The following is a 19380-nucleotide window of genomic DNA, read 5'->3' on the forward strand; positions in this document are numbered from 1 at the left end:
AAAATGGTGAGGATGCTAATTATACTGATTCAGGAAACGCATAATCACATATTGATACAGTGCAGAAAAGAACGTGAGAACGAAGACAAGGTGTGAGCAGAGAAAAGGAAGCTGTGAGTCCGGTGGAATGGAATTCATAGAACATTTTTCTGAAAGTAAACTATAAATCAGATTTCAACAGAGGAGGAAATCACAAGCAAAAAGAACAGTATCAGGATGAGAAATTCATGAGTAAAGTGATATGTATTGGGCATAAAGGTAATTAGATTATTTTTTCATTTTTCAACACAGCTTTCAAAGTTCCATATGAAGGGGCAACTTGCCTTACTCTGTTTCACCTTCTTTCTTATTTTTGATTCAAGCGTTTTAGGCCAAGAACGTTTTCAGCATTTCTTAAGAACTTCAGTTTTTCATTTATCTTGCTTCCCTTATCTCATAAGAGCAAATAAATCATGTAAAACAAGCAGCTCAGTCGTTTTCAGAAGAGGCTTCCTGATGCACATTAAAAGCAAGTGCTCCAGGAAGGACTTTGAGGGGCAATGATAATTTGTTTACTCAATTCTATGTTACTCAGCTCGGTAAGTACCATTTTACTGTTAGCCTAGATTCCTTCAACACATACTGTCATACTCTAGGAAAGGTTGCCCAGTAACATGCTCGCATTAAAAATTTGCTATGGATAATTCTAGAAAATACCACTGAAATCTTCACACATACAAACATTAAGAGTTCAGTGGTATATGAAAATATGGTTCTTAAAAGAAAATTACTGTTCAATTTGAAAATAACAACATATAGAGTGACCTAGGTATTTTAAAGGAATCTGAACATTAATCTAATCCTAGAATAAGAAAAGAAGAATATTTTAGGAAAAGATACAATGGGCATAAATTTCTCACAGAACCAGCTTAATTGTACAACATTTCAACTCAGTTCAGTCTTTGCTTCTATATTAAAAAGGGGTATAAAAGAGAATACTTAAAATGGGTAACAATAAGTTACAAAAAACTTACTCTTATTGATTAGTGAAAAATTACAATCAGAAGAAAACTAACCTATATTGCTGGCATGCTCTGCATATTTTATTTAGAGTAAAATTAGCCATTATAAGCTAATGCAGTCAAACATGAAACTGAATCTGATTTCTGAACAAAACCTTTTTCAACAACTGCTTTAAAGTTCTCAGAAAATAATTCCAAAAAAGTATAGTATTCTCTAAGGCAGAATTACTTCCTATTATTTGCAACCCCCAAATAAAAGATTTATTTAAACTAGATGGTAAATGGTACACAGTATAATTACATAATGTGTATCAATCTCTCTTGAAAATCATTATAAAATCTCAGAGGCGATAAGGTTTGGAAGGGACTTGACTCGTGAATATTCTCTTTTGTCTCTGAAACTGCAAAACCACCTGGAGAGGAAAAACACAGATATGAAACAGTTTTGGTGCCCTGCTCTCCAGAAACCAGCGCCATACTTCAATTCTTAACTGCGATAAGATTTTCCAGTTTGGGTTACAGAATCATAGCGTTTCAGAGCCAGAGAAACCTTAAGAGAGGTTGGCCAATCTTTTATTTCAGTGATCAGTCTGGGATTCCAAAACTAATTATGGCCTTTCCTGCCTCCCAGTTGTATTCTTTTCAACATACTACTTGCCCCACCACCACCACCCTGCTTCCCTGAAAGAGAGAACAGCTGTAAAATGCTAAAAATAAGGACAATAAATATATTGAAACATATTACTCCATCCCATTCATTACTGTGATGAGAAATGGCAAAACAAGAATTACTTGACCTGAGAAATGAGAACACAAAGAAGATCTGAATTATATAAGATTATGAAAGTTAAAGTAAAAAATAATCCACTAGCCCTTCCTTATTATATGGTTTCTTAATCAAATTACGAAGGGTCATTCAATGATTTAAATGGCAGGTAAAATGAAAACAAATAAAAGGAAATACCCTTGACATGCATAACAAGCCTCCCGTATACACAAGGTTGCAGAACAGAGGTCGTATCGTTAAATCCAGTAACATGATTTTGAAATAATCTGGATCATTAGTGAAGCAAATATCTGATTATTTATGTTCAGCATAAATACAATTCTCCATAATGGGAAAATTGTATTTTGGAATATAAAAAGTCACTCCAAGGAAGCTTTCGATTTGTTACAAATTATACTATAGCTTAGTATGCTTTTGAGTTTATTTATATTCCTTTGGAAAATCAAATGGTGATTACTGGGCTTCCAAAAAAAAATGTATTGACTTAACATTATACAGTATTTTAATGTTAAATTTTTAAAATTTACCATTTTACTTTTAATGCCGAAATCTATTTTAAACTTCACTTTGCCCATAGCACTTTGGCTCCACGTGAAATACACATTTAATCTGGTTATGTGGAAAACTCAAGATTTCTTTTTTAATTTAATAACTCTGCCTTAGCTAAACTCCATGGCCATAGCCAAAAAGTCTCATTGCATTTTGTCCTGTAAACACAATGATATTATGCTTGAAACAAAAGAGGTCTTATGACTCTTTACAGAAAAGACGCATGAAGAGGTATGAAGTAAACTATCTGACCGGCAGACAACGTTAGTTTGAGCAGGCTGAAAACTAGCCTGGACTGAAGTCATTTCATTTCACTCTAACACATTCTGACAAATCAAAATAGGAGATTAAAATATAGGTAATATCTCTATTACCTATGGTGATCTAGAGTCCATTTAAATATTAGGGGGAAAACAATTTACAAGCGTTTCAAGATCAAACTCTCCTTGAAGGTTTTTATTATGTTTTTACTGCATATCTTTTGGTTCCTGCCAACAATGAACCTTTGCCAAGCCTCTCAATCCAATGTTTACTATTAGGTATATGTTAAGGAGCTTCCTTCAAGCTAATTGCTGAAATATTTAAATGTCATTTTAGATAGATTGATCAATTTTAAAATGATCTTTTTTCATCGTTTGCATGTCTATATTCTTAGCAAATTACCAGAGCTATGTGTTTTCCCAAATTCACTAAAAAATGTCACTACATTTAACCCATGTTAAATGCACCTCATCTCTCTCTCTCTCTTCTCTCTCTCTCTCTCTCTCTCTCTCTCTCTCTCTCTCTCTCTCTCTCTCTCTCTCTCTCTCATACACATACACACATGCACACACACACCATGTATATCAAATGGAAGTAAACTTTAGTAAAGATGTGGTACATTTGCTCTAAAAATAAACAAACAGTGCCAGTACTCTGTATAGAAATGATATATAACTGAAAGGAGGGAGAGGGAAGAGGGGAAATTACAACATTTATGGTTCAAAATATATTTTTCCTAAGTTTTTGAACATTTTCTTTCTTTATCCATCCCTCTTCTCAAAATAGGATCAATAACCCAAGCCTCTATCTTGAACACTCTTCAATGATCAACCTTTCTCTACGCTCTCACACACAATTACCATCTCACACAGTTGTCATACACAGCTCTCTTCCTCTCCTCTGGAGTCTCTCCAAGCTCTTGAACCGTCAGGGCTGAGTGCTGGCCTTCTCTGTATCATCAATAACTAATACAATATCTGGCTCTAACAGTACGCCAACATTTAAACATAGATTTAGAATCAGACAGTTCCTTATTAGAATCCTGGACTACCACCTGGGACCCTCACTGTGCCTTAAATTCTTTTATCTATATGTAAAATGAGATAGCAATCACTACTCTGTTAAAGAAGATATTTAGCACATTGTCTGTAACATAAGACTCAAACAAGGTAGCCTCTTTATTTTATGCTTGCTTAAAATAAAGCAACCATCCACATTGATGCTAACTTTCATTTCTTTTATCCACAGCCTTTCACATTTCCTCAACTAAGTGTTATCATTGTTTCTTGGCAAGTTGACGAATTTGTGAGGTCCATATATGCAAAAGCATAAGGTCAGTTAAGAATTTAGCGAAGAAGAAGAAGAAGAAAGAAGAAGAAGAAGAAGAAAGAAGGGAGAAGAAGGGAGAAGAAGAGGAGGAGGGAGGAGGAGGGAGGAGGAGGGAGGAGGAGGGAGGAGGAGGGAGGAGGAGGGAGGAGGAGGGAGGAGGAGGGAGGAGGAGGGCGGAGGAGGGCGGAGGAGGGAGGAGGAGGGAGGAGGAGGGAGGAGGAGGGAGGAGAAGAAGAAGAAGAAGAAGAGAAGAAGAAGAAGAAGAAGAGGAGGAAGAAGAGGAAGAAGAGGAAGAAGAGGAAGAAGAGGAAGAAGAAGAAGAAGAAGAAGAAGAAGAAGAAGAAGAAGAAGAAGAAGAAGAAGAAGAAGAAGAAGAAGGAAGAAGAAGAAGAAGAAGAAGAAGAAGAAGAAGAAGAAGAAGAAGAAGAAGAAGAAGAAGAAGAAGAAGAAGAAGAAGAAGCCCTTGACAAGGTACTACCACAAAAGTTATTAAGAAGAACTGAATCACCGTAGGATCCGGTGAACTTTTTACTGGAGAAACAAAGACGACAGTGGGGGGGGGAGGGGGAAGGCATTACTCTGGCAGAAAACTATAAATAGGGAAGGTGCTGGAAATGGTCTTAGTTAACATCTTTATAAATGATGTAGAAGAGGAAATGTAGATTAAATTTTCCAGGTCTGCAAAAGATACTAAGTTTTTCCAGTATGTGAAATGCCAAGTCGGTGGGATAACCTACAAGATTTCCAAAATTTTATGAGTTACTAGGGGAAAACATCAATTACGATTCAAAGCAGAATACTATAGGGTTATGCATATAGGAGAGGAAATATACAGACTCTACTCCTCAAAATAATGAACCTTAGTGATAACAGAAAAGAATTTAAAAATCATGAAATCAATGTGTTCCAAGAAAGCTAACAGACCTCACCAATATCAACGAAGAACAAAAGACATGATTCTCATCCTGTTTAAAACCATGGGGCACCTCTACCTGAAATACTACATGCAGTTCTAGTTAACACCGCCTAGCACTCTAAATATATCTGATGCCGAATAAAAAAATTATAACTCTACTCCAAAAAAAGGGAGGGAGAGGGGGGTAATATTTAGAAACTGAGGAAAATCCAACCAAAAAAATAAAATAGCCAAGTGAACCACAGAACAGGCCTAAGAAGTAAAATAAGAAAAAATCAGAATTCTTTGAGTCTAGAGAGGTGAAGGCAAAAGGAAATATTATAGATGTCAAGACTCACAGACTCTATGCAACCATGGAAAGTATGGACAAGACAAATATTAAGCTAATGAGTGGCTGCTATATTTCAACTATAATACTCAACTTGGTTGAGGAATGAAATGTAAAGCCAAGAAGTTAAACAAAATAAGCAGTTTTCATCAGTCCCAAAAGAGACCAGTGGCTTATAGTGAGGAAAACTAAGATATTTGGAGGATATAACACTTAAGTTTGAAAGTGAAATCATGAAACACCAGACCTAGACTTCCCTCACATATCTCCCGATGGCATCGACTAAAGACAGAGTAACAGAATGAATCAATTTGGCACTTCCTAAGTGTTTTCAAATTATTTTATTTTTCTCATATCCCGTCTATTTGTGCTCTGCATTTATTTTTTGACAGTGTATTGTCTGTGATTTTAAACATCTTTCCCCTTAGAGCAAGACATGACCATCTTTTTGAAATATATGAAATCAAGTTCTTTCATATTGCATAAATATTTAATAATCCCACTTGTAAGAAAGACATTACTCACAAACTAAAGATGTAAAATATTATTGTTAAACTGCATTATACCTTCCAGGTTTAGGAGAGATGAGCCAAAAAAGGAATTTACAGTCTCATGGTTAGTTCTGCTGCATGTAACTTATAAGAAAGTGTTCAAGATTACATAAGAGTTTTCAAACCACTATTATAAATACTTGGAATTTCACATAAATAGGAACTAGCAAGTACTTGGTGAAAACCCTATATAATAAAATTTTAGATTTTTGTATGCCAGATTATATAAAGGAATGAAAATTATCTAGACCCAAGTAATAGCTACAAAATATTTTATATATGTCTGCACCATTTTAGTTTTATTTCTTTTTTTTTTTTTTTTTTACCTGTGAGCAGCTGTTTAAATGTTTAAAACACTTACATTTTGCCCTGCCAGCATGGCTCAGTGGTTGAGCGTTGACCTATGAACCAGAAGGTCATGGTTCAATTCCTGGTCAGGACACATGCTTGGGTTGTGGGCTCAATCCCCAGTGGGGGGCATGCAGGAGGCAGCCAGTCAATGATTCTCTCTCATCAATGATGTTTCTAACTCTCCCTTTCCCTTTCCTTCTCTGATATTAATAAAAATATTTAATGGACATTTCATAAAAATATTTTGAATCATGTAATAAGTGATTCATAACAAAATATAAATGCACCTTTCTGTTATTATCTGTCTGTAGTAGTATTAAAGTATTTTAAGATCGTGTTTACAGAATACCATTTGTCATTATGCTAACTTAGTCAAAAACTCAGCTAGTAAGGACTCTGGAAATACTTGGGGGGCTCAGGATCACAAAAGCCAGTATGTGTTTAACACCCATCTGGTTCAGAAAAAGTAGAGGAAATGGGGTTTGCAAAAGTGAGAGAAAAAGAGAAGGAGAAAAGAGGAGGGAAGTAAAAGAGAATTCAATGAACACGCGTGTTTTCACAGGACTGAGGAGAAAAACAGCACAGTTCTAACATTCAGATGGTGGCAGGTACTGCAAAGGTTTGAGTATTTTCTTAAGCTAAATATGTTTTTAAGTTCTTTAAACTGCTAAGGATAAAGTATTCAAGAAATGAAGGCATTACGTTATAGTCCAAGCACATAAAATATATTTTCATGCTGTTGATCACAAAGGACAAATGTTATCGCTAAAAAAAACTAGAAAATTGAGTTTTTAGTTAGCAATTTTCCACTGCTTCATGACTTTGTAAATCACAGATCACAGGGCAAGAGAGAATGCAAAAAATGTAGTGCACAAAATCTTTGATGTGCCTGAGATACAGATTGCTCCCAGGCAATAGATTTAAAAGAAGTTTTAGATTATCTGCCTGCCTTTTTTTTTTTTTTTTTTTTTTTTCCTTACAAACTGCAGCACCTGCTATTATTGGTAAAGGTATCAAAACGTAAATTCTACAAAATATTTTTTGGAAGAAGTTAATTTACATGTGACTTTTAGCTCAGCCTTAACATAGTCTACAGAATGATAAAACAGATCATTTTAAGTTATAGAATTAAGAATCCCTTACCATCTAAACATAAGGAGGAAGCATACATTATTCCATAAACACGCATAATTATGGGGTAGGAAATGCCTAATTTGCCTACAAAAAAATTGCAAGGGTTTGATGACTAAAGCAAGGAGTGAATCAGGCCCATTGAGAATTACTAAGAAAAACATAATCAAACATAAATGCCACAGAATACAAAGATCATTTTCCAAATTGATTCCAGAAACAGCTCCTAGGTAAATTTCCATGAAAAGCTAATTTAATTCAATTAAACAACCCAGCATGGTTTTTCTCTTCAGAAAGACGTTAAATGTTTTAATTTGCTAACTGATGTAAAAGATAAGTGTTTTTAAAGAGTGATTAATTTAATCTCCAGTGAGCTGAAGATTCAAAATTATTCAAGAAGGACTTGTGAATGAAAAAGGACTTACTGAGCTGATACACTTTAATCACTATGGCATCCATCTATGTACTTCATGAAGGGCACCGAGTAAAACTGAAAACAATTAGTGTTTTCAGTCCTTAGTTATGTACTGCCATGTAAATATCATATTATTTCCTATTCGAAATTACAGGAGACGATGTTTGACCTCCATTTTGGCGTAGTATTAGAACCCTACCTCCGACATGCAACGGAGGGAAGAGGTTTATCATTTAAAACATAAATCGCAGTTATTTTTGTTTTGGGATAACGTGGGTTTCCCTGGATAACTTCTCCGAGTTCATCTCAGCGTTACGCAAGTTCACGCACAGTCTCTCGGGGTGGGGAAGTGATGCCTGTGGATTCCTGTCGTGGGTTCCTGTGCATCCATCTGGCTGCTGGCTGGGACGCTGGAATGACTCACACAAACGAAGCCACCTGAGGTCACCTACTCCAGGTCTTTTCAACAGAACTGCCAACTCTTACCAGGTGGTTCCAATTTCCGAGAATACTTAAAATAAGAGAGAAACTCACTCTAGATACACCATTTTATTTTCATATTGTCTCTGGCCACAGCATTTGGTAAGTAAGGAAGGAAGCCCTTTTGAAATGTAGATTACCAATCATCTGAAAGTCAGAAATCACTGCACATCTCGGATGGAGAGCATTATATAAATAAAGTCAAAAGGCAGGATACAAAACCATATTATATTATGCTCCCAATTCTGTAAAGAAAAAAGGACCCCAACTGTTAATAATAGTGGCTCTCTTTGTGTGGTAGAGTGGTTTTTATTTTATTTATTACAGTCCCCTATAATTCCCAAGTTTACGTCAATGAAGATGGACATTATTATTAGGGAAAAAAAATAATAAGCAGCTTTTTAGAAAACATTATACTCTGCAAACCTGGGGCTCAGCGATCCCCAGGGGACACTCGCATCTATACTGGCAGAAAGCCTTTCTCCAGGCAATGAAGAAAAACATTCATTTTACCCCTAAAAAGACAAAGAGAAGGAAAAATCAGTAAGAACTGAGCACCTACTCTATGACAGATGTGCTGGATGGAGTAACAAGTGCTGGCAAAAGGACGGTGAAATGTTTAGTTGATTATTTGTATCCATCTTCCCCCAAAGTGTGTTCTGAGGAACAGTATTAGTCCAGGGATATATGCAGGGAAAACTGCATGTCCCACGGTCAAATGCCTCTCTTCGGGGCTGTCACAGTGCACGTCAGCACAATAAAAAGAAGGCTTGCAGCTTTAAAATATCAGCCACTCCCAGATTTCTTTTAGCATTTACTTACTTATCAAATGCTTCTGTGGTGTTTGCATGTGCCTAGCATGGCTCTAAGTACTTTACAAATATTTGCCAGTCTAATCCTCATACAAACCTATAAAGTGATCACTATTATTGTCATCCCGGTTTTACAAATGATGAAGCGGAGATAGAAGGTTCGGTAACTTGGCCAAGGCTGCACAGCTAACAGGTGATAAAGCCAAAATTCAAAGATAGGCCAACGCCACAGTCCCCACAATTACCCAGCAGGCTATGCTACCGCCCATAGGATCCTTCTTGTGCTGGCTACACCTGACATTCCACAGAATCACTGTCCCATGGCACACACCGAGAAAGCAAGTGCAATCGAGTCAAACATAATGTTATTTGCAAATTGCTTATCTGAATTAGTCAAAGAGCTCATAAGACTTCGAACTCCAGTTTTTCACTTAATACGTAATGAGACAAAAAGAACTAGCAATGGTATTAGGCCTAAAAATCCCTACAACATGATGGCTAATAAGAGAAGTTTGGTTACGTTGTTTTCCCTCTCTGTGGTTATTTAATTAATTTTATCAGACATCATAATCCAAAGGAATTATGATAAAATAAAAATTTGCATGATTTAGGCCAGTGGTCGGCAAACTGCGGCTCACGAGCCGCGGTTTGCCGCTCTGTTGACTAATGAGTTTGCCGACCACTGCCCTAAACTATCTGGAAACCAGAGCTGTTCAGCCAGGTAGCCTAATGGGCAAAGAGCATAAAATACAATAAAATGCATACTTCATAGCATGGGCCTACCTGTCTCACTGACCTCATCCCTACCATTTCTCCTAATTGCCTGAGGATCTGGAGAGGCCAGCAGAAGGTATCTGACGTAGAGGCCAATGTAATAATGTGTGAGGTTCTAGCAAACTGAGTTATACAGTAAGAAAAGACACTCAGCTATAGAAGGGACTCTTGACTAAATGGAAGGGCGTTAAAGAAACAGTCAAAGATAATAGCTAGATACATAAAAATGTGTCCAAGTGGTATGCAGCTCCTTTTGAGTAGAGTGCTACATTCTGTAATACAAGGAGTTAAGAGGACATTTCCCCACTATGTGTACTATTACAGGTAAATGGTTATTAGACAACAGCAGCAGAAGTAGCTTGTTCCAGAAAAAGGACAGATTAGATGATTTAGTACCTTTTATAGACAGTTGTAAAGTGTATTAGTTAGATAAAACGCACTGATTTCTATCGAGAGATTAATTTAGACAAAGGCACCATCATTACAGACTTCCTTGGAATTGTTTCAGATTCATAAATCAACAAATTAACTAGTGACAGATGTGTCTGTACTTGTTTAAGTTTATATCTATCTAACTGCTATAAAAATGACTAAAATGTTTATCTCAAGACAGCCAGGCAAGAGATGTCATAGAAATTATTGGATTGTATCTTTTTTTTTTTTTCCTTTAGCCACTAAATAAACACAGCTTTCAGGAAACTTATCTCTAAACTTGCTATTTAATATGGTCTAAAGTTGAAGGCGCAGGGAGCCATATACTTATTGGTAAATAGGCAAAACGCAGTCAGCTGAATCAAAACTGGCCGGCGTGGCCCAGCTGGTTGGGTGTTATCTCATGCACCAAAAGGTTGAAATTTCAATTGCTGGTCAGGGCACATGCCCAGGTTGTACGCCCAGTCCCTGGTAGGGGGTGTGCAGGAGACAGCCGATCGAGGTTTCGCTCTCAAACCAATGCTTATCTTTCTCTCTCCCTCTCCCTTCCTCTCTCTCTAAAAATCAACTAAAAATCTTTTTAAAAATTATGGTCTCTAACAGACTACATCCAACAACATTCCATAAATACTTACCGAATGCCTACGGTATACTAGTTCATTGCAAAGAGTTGGGCATACAGTGAAAGGTGAGTTCCAGATCTAACAGCACAGACTTTACAGTGAAATTTTTCAACACTGAGGGGTAGAGAAAATGACACTGGAACCTGATTAGAGAATTCTGATTTGCTTCCTTTCCTTTGTAACCAGAACACAAACTTTATGTGACACCTGGGATCTGGAGGTGCTGAGGTCTGCATTTAAAAGTAAAAGCAACTGTTGAACCAGTGGGTTGCTGTAATGTAGATCACGTTTTAAAAGAAAGGAGAGAGAGAGAGAGGGAGGGAGGGAGGGAGGGAGGGAGGGAGGGAGGAAGAAAGAAAGAAAGAAAGAAAGAAAGAAAGAAAGAAAGAAAGAAAGAAAGAAAGAAAGAAAGAAAGAAAGAAAGAAAGAAAGAAGGGAAGAAAGAAAGAAGGGAAGAAAGAAAGAAGGGAAGAAAGAAAGAAAAAGAGAGAGAGGGAGGGAGGGAGGGAGGGAGGGGCCACCTGATTCAATGACTCATTCTGTGATAAGAACAATGTCGGATCAATCTCCCTCAGTTCCACCGGTGGCCAAACCACCACACACTCAGCTAGAGATGTCTCATAGCCTCCCACGTCATCTTCAGACACTCTTGCTCACATTACAGACAGACATGCTAAGTCAGACTTGTTCACTTCTCAGTTTAAAATGCTCCAGGGATTCAATGAAATGTACTTTGAATAAAAGGCACACTTCATAGCATGGGCCTGGCTATCTCCCTGACCTCATTCCTACCATTTCCCCTGATTGCCTAGGCCCAGTGTGCACCCAGCTCCTTTAGAGACAGCCCTACTGTTCCCTCTGCCGGGAAGTCCGCCCAGATCTTCACAGGGCTGGCTCTTTCCTTCGAGAAGCCTTCCTGACCTCCCTGTACAAAGTAGCCCAGGCACTTGCTGTCACATCACCCTTTCTTGTTTTCCTGAGGACAATTTCACTACTGGCAATGATCTTCCTAGTGTGCTTGTTTATAGTTCATTGTGTTTCACTCTCTAGAATGCAAGTTCAATGACAGCAAGGACCTTGGGTCTCCTATGGCTGCGTGTTCTCACAGCATATAATAATGCCAGGCAAAGAGTAGGCACTCAAACCTCCAAGTAAAAATGAATGCAATTAAGATAACTGACATATAAGTGGAGGCTCTAAAAATCATGGAAAGAGATTAATGTCTGATGCAAATGACATATTACCTATCCTTTTTTTATCTTAATACTATACGTGAGTTTAAAAAGTATTCAGAAGTATCATAAAATGTCCCTCTTGTCCACCTTAACTCTTAATTTATTTCTCTTTCCAGATACCTAAAAAGTTATTGTTTTCCTCAATTTTAATCATTCAATGACTGTTGAATCTATATTTTTAGACAGGCCCATACACCCTCCTCTCCCCCTTACCACCTTCCCCACCCCCCCCCCCCAAATCTGGCCACTGCATCAAATCTGCCACACTGAATATCTCTCATGCAAACTCAGTTTCTCCTATCCTTAATACCTTTATCACCCATCCTCCAGATGCCCAGATTTAAAAGCTGGAAATTATCTTGATTATGAAATTCAAGTACTGGAAGGCAGATTGGAAAACATCAAGTGAAGTGGTCTTCAAGCCTTTTTTAAACTGTGTTAGCCTTTTTTCAAACAAAAGCTCACAAGGAAGTCTGATATGTAAAACAGATGAATTTGCAGTTGTTCCGGGAGTTAAACTGGTGGTCTCTGAAGAATAACTTCAAAAAGAACCCCTAATCTGGTCCAAACTTCCTTTTCTCCCCCACCCCCCTGCAACACACAAGCAGAAAGTTATAAAAGAGAGAAGTTAAGTCTCTAGAACTTAAATCTTCTCTGCAGGTAGAAATAATTAGTCTGCCCAAGATGACACAGCACTCAAAACATAAAAGCACTTAGAAGTCAGTGTTCTAAAAAGGCAACTATTACCTTCATAAATATGTGTAACAAATGATTATCAGTAACTGCAGATGATACATTTCATGCATGACTTTTTCTGGTTGGCATGAAGAGAAAGCTCCAGGGTTCATACAATAATTGTTAGCTTCTAGCAACAGATTTATCGATTTCTAGTGAAGGAAGGCAAGCATGAGTCCCGTGAAAAGAACAGTGGCCCCTGGGAAAAGAGCACAAGGTCTCAGTTCTGTAGCCCAGGTGGCTTCGCTGCCTACTTCTGGGCATGGTTTCCGAGCTCCTGGGGCCTCAACTACTTCATCTCTCTTATTAACGTGTGTGACAAGGTGCTTTCTAAGGCCCTTTTCATCCCTCGCTCTAGGATCTGTGATTACTCCAAGCTAAAGTACTTCCCTTAAGCAACCACAAAGAATTAGTACCACAAGGTAGAGACAAATTGGAGAACAGATCATCCTTCAAGGATTTTTTGAGTTATTTCTCATACGCCAGGTACTTTGCTGGGTCTCTGAAATTCAGAGGGAAAAAAAAAAGAAAGAAATGGAATACTACTCCCAGCTCAAGGAGAAAACAGCCCAGCAATGAAGAGCCAAGCAGAGAGGGGAATGCTGAAAGAAGTGACTTCAGAAGCTTAAGAGGCAGCCATGAGGGGCCTGATGAAAACTAGGCTGGAGTAGGAGACAACTGACTTCAGATGTGAATGATAAGGAGGAGTCGAGCGCCGAGGAAGAGTGGAGGTTGCTACACGCAACCCAAAAATAAATAAATAAATAAATAAATAAATAAATAAATAAATAAAAATCACATTTCAAATTGCCTTATAAATGAATAATAAAATCAGCATTTACTTATAATAAAAATAATTTATCAGGCCATCTTGCACACAGTTTTCCAAGTTTATGAGGGAAGTATTAAGTCAATTTCCTTTTCATAAATACTATTTAATGACTGGAACACTCTGAGGGACGCATATGGACCCGCCGTGAGCAGAGGCAGACGTCACTCAGGGACAGTTCCCTCACAGGGAGCTTCAGGCAGCCCTGCCTGGGCGACAGGCTGCAGCACCTGGCGGACGGGGTGGCAAAGCCCCCATAAATAGTGACGATTCACGAACATGGCATAAATCAAGATCCTTAACTCACCAAAAACTAACATTTTGATTTAAAATCACAAAGCAGTGCCATTAAAATTCATCAGCAGACCCCAGCCCTGGAGTAATGAGATCATATCAACTTATATCTTGTGACCAAAAGGGAAAAGGTGGTTTTCTAAATGGTAATTCAGATTGGACAAATAACACACTGTATCAAGTTTTGTAGCCCTGGGCCATATTTGGCTAAAAACAAAGGTACATTATGCATGACTAAAGAAAACAGTGGAAATCAGAGCAATTAATTTCCCAGCTATGTTCCCCGTAAAAAATATTTTTTTTAAAAAATCACTACTATGATTTGCTTACAGCACACAACCCTTTTCTGCGTCGCACAATGATCTAAGTGTGTAATAACTTGCATATTTCACTAAGATGTAATATCCTTCCAAACATCCTTATAGAGAAAATTTTCCAAAAAAAATTATTGATCTCTGGAATGTCCCGTGTTTTAAAAAATTACTGACAGATTCTTTCCTATTTCCTTGGCAGTTGGAAATGATTCTTCTTGATCACTAGAGTGTAAAGAGGTGTAAGAGTACAAAGACGAATACTTTCTTAAAGACAAATGTCCCAGGTGACACACAACATTTCTCATCAGGTTCCCAAAACAACAATGAGGAAAGTTGTCACCAGGATCCTAAAAAATATATTAAAGAAAAGAAAGAAAAAAAAAAAAAAACCAGGTATCGGTTGGCATCAGTTTAGTCAAGCAGGAAATTTTCGTAGGTGCTTTTTCCAATTATTTTCAAATACTTTCTAGCTGTGGTGGAGCCTTTTTGTGTGTGTTTTTGGGGGAAGTCAGTAACCTTCTCCCAGGTGGCTGTGCTTCGCCGGCAGGTATGCTGGGTACATGCTGGAGGCGATGCAGCAGGCCTCTGCTTCTGTTTTCCTTCCCTGGGCACCTTTGTGGCGGCTCAGTCACTGACCTCACCTCGGTGGGAAGGTGACCAGAGCCATTCCTAACAGTAACTCAAGGAAGCTCAGCGTCCCCCTCCTGGGGAGAAGGACTAACTACCTCGACGGGCCCCATCCAGCTGAGAGGGGCTCGGGAGGAGTAAGACACGCACAGGGCAACTTCCAGGGGGGTCTTCCCTCCACGTCCCAAACCCTATCACCTTAGGGGCCAGACAGACACGCAGAGCCCGGGCAGACACAGGGACCAGCGGACTGATGCGCGCAAAGGGCCAGAGCGGGGAGAAAGGAGAGACAGGAGCCCACAGTCAGTCTCTGAATGAGAGTCCGAGAGTGTGGGAGAGGAGACGGGAGAAGGGGAGAGATAAGGAGAGGGAGACACCAAGGGAGCCGGGAAGGGAGAGGGAAAGGGAAGGGGCGGTGAGAGGGAGACAGGGACAAGCTGACCCGGGGAGAGCCAACCCGAGGGGTGGGAAGAGGGGGAGAGAGAGAACTGGAGGAAGAAGACAGACAGAACCGCCTGGAACATGACAGACGGAGCCACAGACGGAGGGAAGGGCAGGCAGGGGTCGGGGAGTCAGTCCGGGTCGGACCGTGGGGACCAGCCCGTGCCCCGCCAGCAGCGGAGGGGCCGGGTCCCTGGGGCGTCCGGGGCAGGTGGCTGGGAGCCGGGAGCCCGCGGCCCCCCGCCAGCTCCTCGTCCCCGTCCCCGCGTGCGCTCCGCGACCCCGTCCCCGACCCCCCAACTCCCGAGCACGTGTCCGCCCGCCCGTGCCAAGGGGGGCGCGGGGGCGCGGGGTCCCGCAGAGCCTCCCACGCACAAAGCGGCGGCGGCCACCCCCGGACCCTCCAGGGGCGCCCCCGCCCCCTGGCTGTGCAGCTCGCCCCCTGTCCCTGCCGTCCTCACCCCCCTGCACCCGCACCCCCGCCCGGGGCGCCCCTGCAGCTCCCCGGAGCCCCGCGCGCCTCTGCCCGCCCGGCTCCCGCCCGCGCCGCCGCCCCCCGCACGCGGGACGCCCGGTCTCACCGCCTCGGCCGCTCCGCTCCGCACCGGGGTCCCCTCGCCGGCGCCGGGCTGCCCGCACCCCGAGTCCCCGCCGCCCGCTCCGGCCTCCGCTCCGCCCCGCGCCGCCCGCTCCGCGCCGTCCGCTCCGCCGGCTGCAGGGCCGCTCCGCGCGCGCCGGACTGTTCCCTCCGCTGCAGCGGCTCCGGATTTTTTTTTTTTTTTTTTTTTTTTTTTTTTTTTGACTTGCCCTCTCCAGCTCCCGCTAGTGATTGGAGCCTGAGAGCCAAGTCCTTAGCGGAGGGATTGCACTCCTCGCACTCCTCCCCGCGCTCGGGGCTGCCCCCGGGCCGGGTCGGGCCGGCAGGAGGGAGGGCCCCTGGGCGCGGGGCGCTGCGGGCAACATGCAGCCCGGGCCCTGGGTCAGGGGACAGTTTGGAAGCTGACTGGGCTGCACAGAGAGTATCACTTCCATTCCAATCAGAGATGCTCTCTTTTTCGTGTGGAAGAAGGGGTTTTGTTTTATTTATCATCATCATTATTATTATTTTTAATCTCAGTTTGAAGCACAAAGATTCTTGAGAGCTGGATGGGCGCCCCTAAGATGACCTAGTGCAGTTGACTTTAACTTTTCAGGGCCATGGACACTGGAGAAGTTGATAAAACGTTGGCACACTTGGTAAAAAAAAAAAAAAAAAAAAAAAAAAAAACAATCCGTAGGCGCATCAGATTGTGCCTGAGGGTCTGGACAGGGAGTTTAGGAACCCTGAAACATATAGTTCGGTCTTCTAGGAAAACTATGTCTTTTCTTCATATAGATTGAAGATGTGAAGAAAAAAAAAAAAGCAAACAAAAACTAACAACAAAAAAAGGAAATTCCTTCCATTTGTATTTGATGAAATTTTACAATTAGTCATGTTTATTTTGGAAACGTATATGTCTTTGCTTTGTGGTCTCCTTGCTAAACCTTTAAGTGTTGAAACATTTTCTAAGAACGTAAATATCTATTAAGCTAGTCCACAGTCTTTCAGGAGACTTGAAGTCAGTCTTTTTGCCAATTCTATCGCCCAAGGAGCTGTCTAATGATTTCCAAATAATTTTTCCTCCCAATGTCTTTCAGCTGCCTATCCTCCAGGATTAATTTCCTCCTTGTGTAAAATGTTGCTATATTCCTAATGCATTGATAAGCCCTCTCTAGAGAGCATCAAGCGTGTGATTTAAATAGTGTAATACAATTTCATTCTGACATAGCTTTTTCCAACTTTCTTTTCTTTTAATATCTTTTCAAAATATACACTTTTATTTATATCAAAGAGGAAGAGAGAAACATCAATGAGAGACAATCATTGACCAGCTACTTCCTGCACGCCCCCTCCTGGGGATGGAGCCCCAAAACTCAAGTGCCCCGACTTGAAATCCAACAGTGACCGCCAGGCTCAACCACTGAGCCACACCAGCTGGGCTTTTACAACTTTCTTCACATATATTTATATTATCTATTTAATTCTTAGCCTATTTTTTTCTCAACTCCTCTCTTTTCTTAGGTTATCCCCATTAAATCTTTTTTATACTAGACATTAAATATAATGCTTGGAACTTATCTATAAGAAAATAAGTTGAAATGTGCATAAACATATTTTATGCAGCTCCCACTTAGAAGCAGGTGGTGCTCCAGGGACTTATGAAGAGTCTGTGAAATGTGAGCACACTTTTACCATCAAAGAAATGTTAGGGACTGGGGACCGAGGTGGGAGGTGCCAGGCTGTGGCACAAAGGACGAGCTGAGACCCACCCCTGTGCCCACTGCAGCCTCGTGGCCCACAGTTCCTTTCCAGGTGCATGGATTCATGCACTGGGCCCCCAGTATCTTCCTAAGGATCTTTGGACACAAACATTGATCCAGGGAATGTAGGGAAGACACAGAGATTCCATTTCAATTAACTTACCCCCCAAAAAAGTAGGTTTTTAAAATTACAAGATATAAATAAATAAATAAATAAATAAATATCCATGGGGTAGGGTAAGGAGGAGACAGCTTGGGGAAAGGTCAAGGGGAGGAAAAGGAAAGATATGTAATACTTTTTAAAAAAATATATTTTATTGATTTTTTTTACAGAGAGGAAGAGAGAGGGACAGAGAGTTAGAAACATCGATGAGAGAGAATCATCAGCCAGCTGCCTCCTGCACACCCCCCACTGGGGATGTGGCTGCAACCAATGTACATGCCCTTGACCAGAATCGAACCCGGGACCTTTCAGTCCGCAGGCCGACGCTCTATCCACTGAGCCAAACTGGTCTTGGCAATATGTAATACTTTTAACAATAAAGATTTTTTTTAAAAAAAAAAAATCAAGATCAGAGGAATAAAGAAATTTCTATAGGTTTTCATTTTTTGAAAAAGCATTCTGCTGGCTGATGTGGGTCAGTGGCTAAGTATCCTCCTGGGCACCTACCGTGTTTCCCCGAAAATAAGACATCCTCCGAAAATAAGACCTACTTACAGTTTTCCTTCTGAGTGAAATATAAGGCATCCTCCCGAAAATAAGGCCGCCCCCTAGGCTAAACATGAGAGATTTGGTCCACTGATTCTGAAAGAAATGGAGTCACAAGAAATTCACCAGGAAATTCAGGAATTGGATTATGATGATGTTCCAGAAGATGATGACATGATTGTCATTGAATAAATGAGTAAATTCTTGATACTGTAGGATTCACAGTTTGTCTGGTTTGTGTTGACAACTACCGTACTACCGTATCGTATACAGGTAATAAATTTCCTTTATTTTCTTTTAACAATAAATGTATACCATACTCTTCTTCATGGAAAAATAAGACATCCCCTGAAGATAAGACCTAGTGCATCTTTGGGAGCAAAATTTAATATAAGACACTGTCTTATTTTCAGGGAAACAGGGTAGAGCTCACTGGTTCAATTCAGGTCAGGGCCATGTCAGAGTTGCAGGCTCAATCTCCAGTAGGGGGCGTGCAGGAGGCAGCCGGTGGATATTTCCCTCTCCCTTTTCTCTCTCTCAAATAAATAAAAACATATTTTTTTAAAAGAAGAAGAAGGAAAATGAAAAGTATTCTGGGTGGAAGGAAATCAGAGAGGGCACCATTAAGGAAACTGCATTTGAGTTGGGCCTTAGAAAGCCGGATTTCAGTAGGCAGGAATGTGGAATCTCAGGTGTAAACTGGTGTCTGAGATTCAAACCCTCTCCGTTCTTCCTTGAAATTCATAGGAAAAGAGACAAGTTTTTTGTTGTTGTTTTTTAACTGGAGCATTCTCAGAGAAATAATCAACACATGACTATTGGATCACAGAAGAAAAGATTGTTCCACCTGGGACTGGCAGGGGAAAAATGCAGAATTGTCACATTTTATCAGGGTCCTGAAGGCTGTTCAGAGAGGGTGGTTAGAGAGAGAGTAAGCTTTCTCAGTGGAGGGAACTGTGTGGGGAGGAGAAAGCACAGTGCCTCAGGGAGAGCTGGTGGCTCCGTGCTGTTTCCGAGTCACGAGGACTCAGCAGGTGAATCTCAGGCTAAGCAGCGTTCAGGAATGAACTTATCAGACAATCTGATGAAATAGGGTTTTCCTTGTAAGGCGATGGG

The 19380-nt window shown here is 40.6% G+C and overlaps 1 protein-coding gene across 6 annotated transcripts in view; it reads right to left on the minus strand.

The window, feature by feature from the left end:
- The window catches only part of BMPR1B (bone morphogenetic protein receptor type 1B), a 369968-nt gene extending 353962 nt beyond the window's left edge, over window positions 1-16006 (minus strand). For 5 of the 6 annotated variants that reach the window (XM_084897221.1, XM_084897222.1, XM_084897220.1 and 2 more), the window contains exon 1: window positions 15797-16006. The gene's annotated coding sequence lies outside the window, so the exon portion shown is untranslated. The remainder of the gene's footprint in view (window positions 1-15796) is intronic. The other variant, XM_084897218.1, reaches the window with a different exon arrangement.
- Window positions 16007-19380: the final 3374 nt, after the last annotated feature.

The sequence above is a fragment of the Pipistrellus hanaki genome, assembly GCF_964339955.1.
Source record: "Pipistrellus hanaki genome assembly, chromosome: 1".
Taxonomy (NCBI): Eukaryota; Metazoa; Chordata; class Mammalia; order Chiroptera; family Vespertilionidae; genus Pipistrellus; species Pipistrellus hanaki.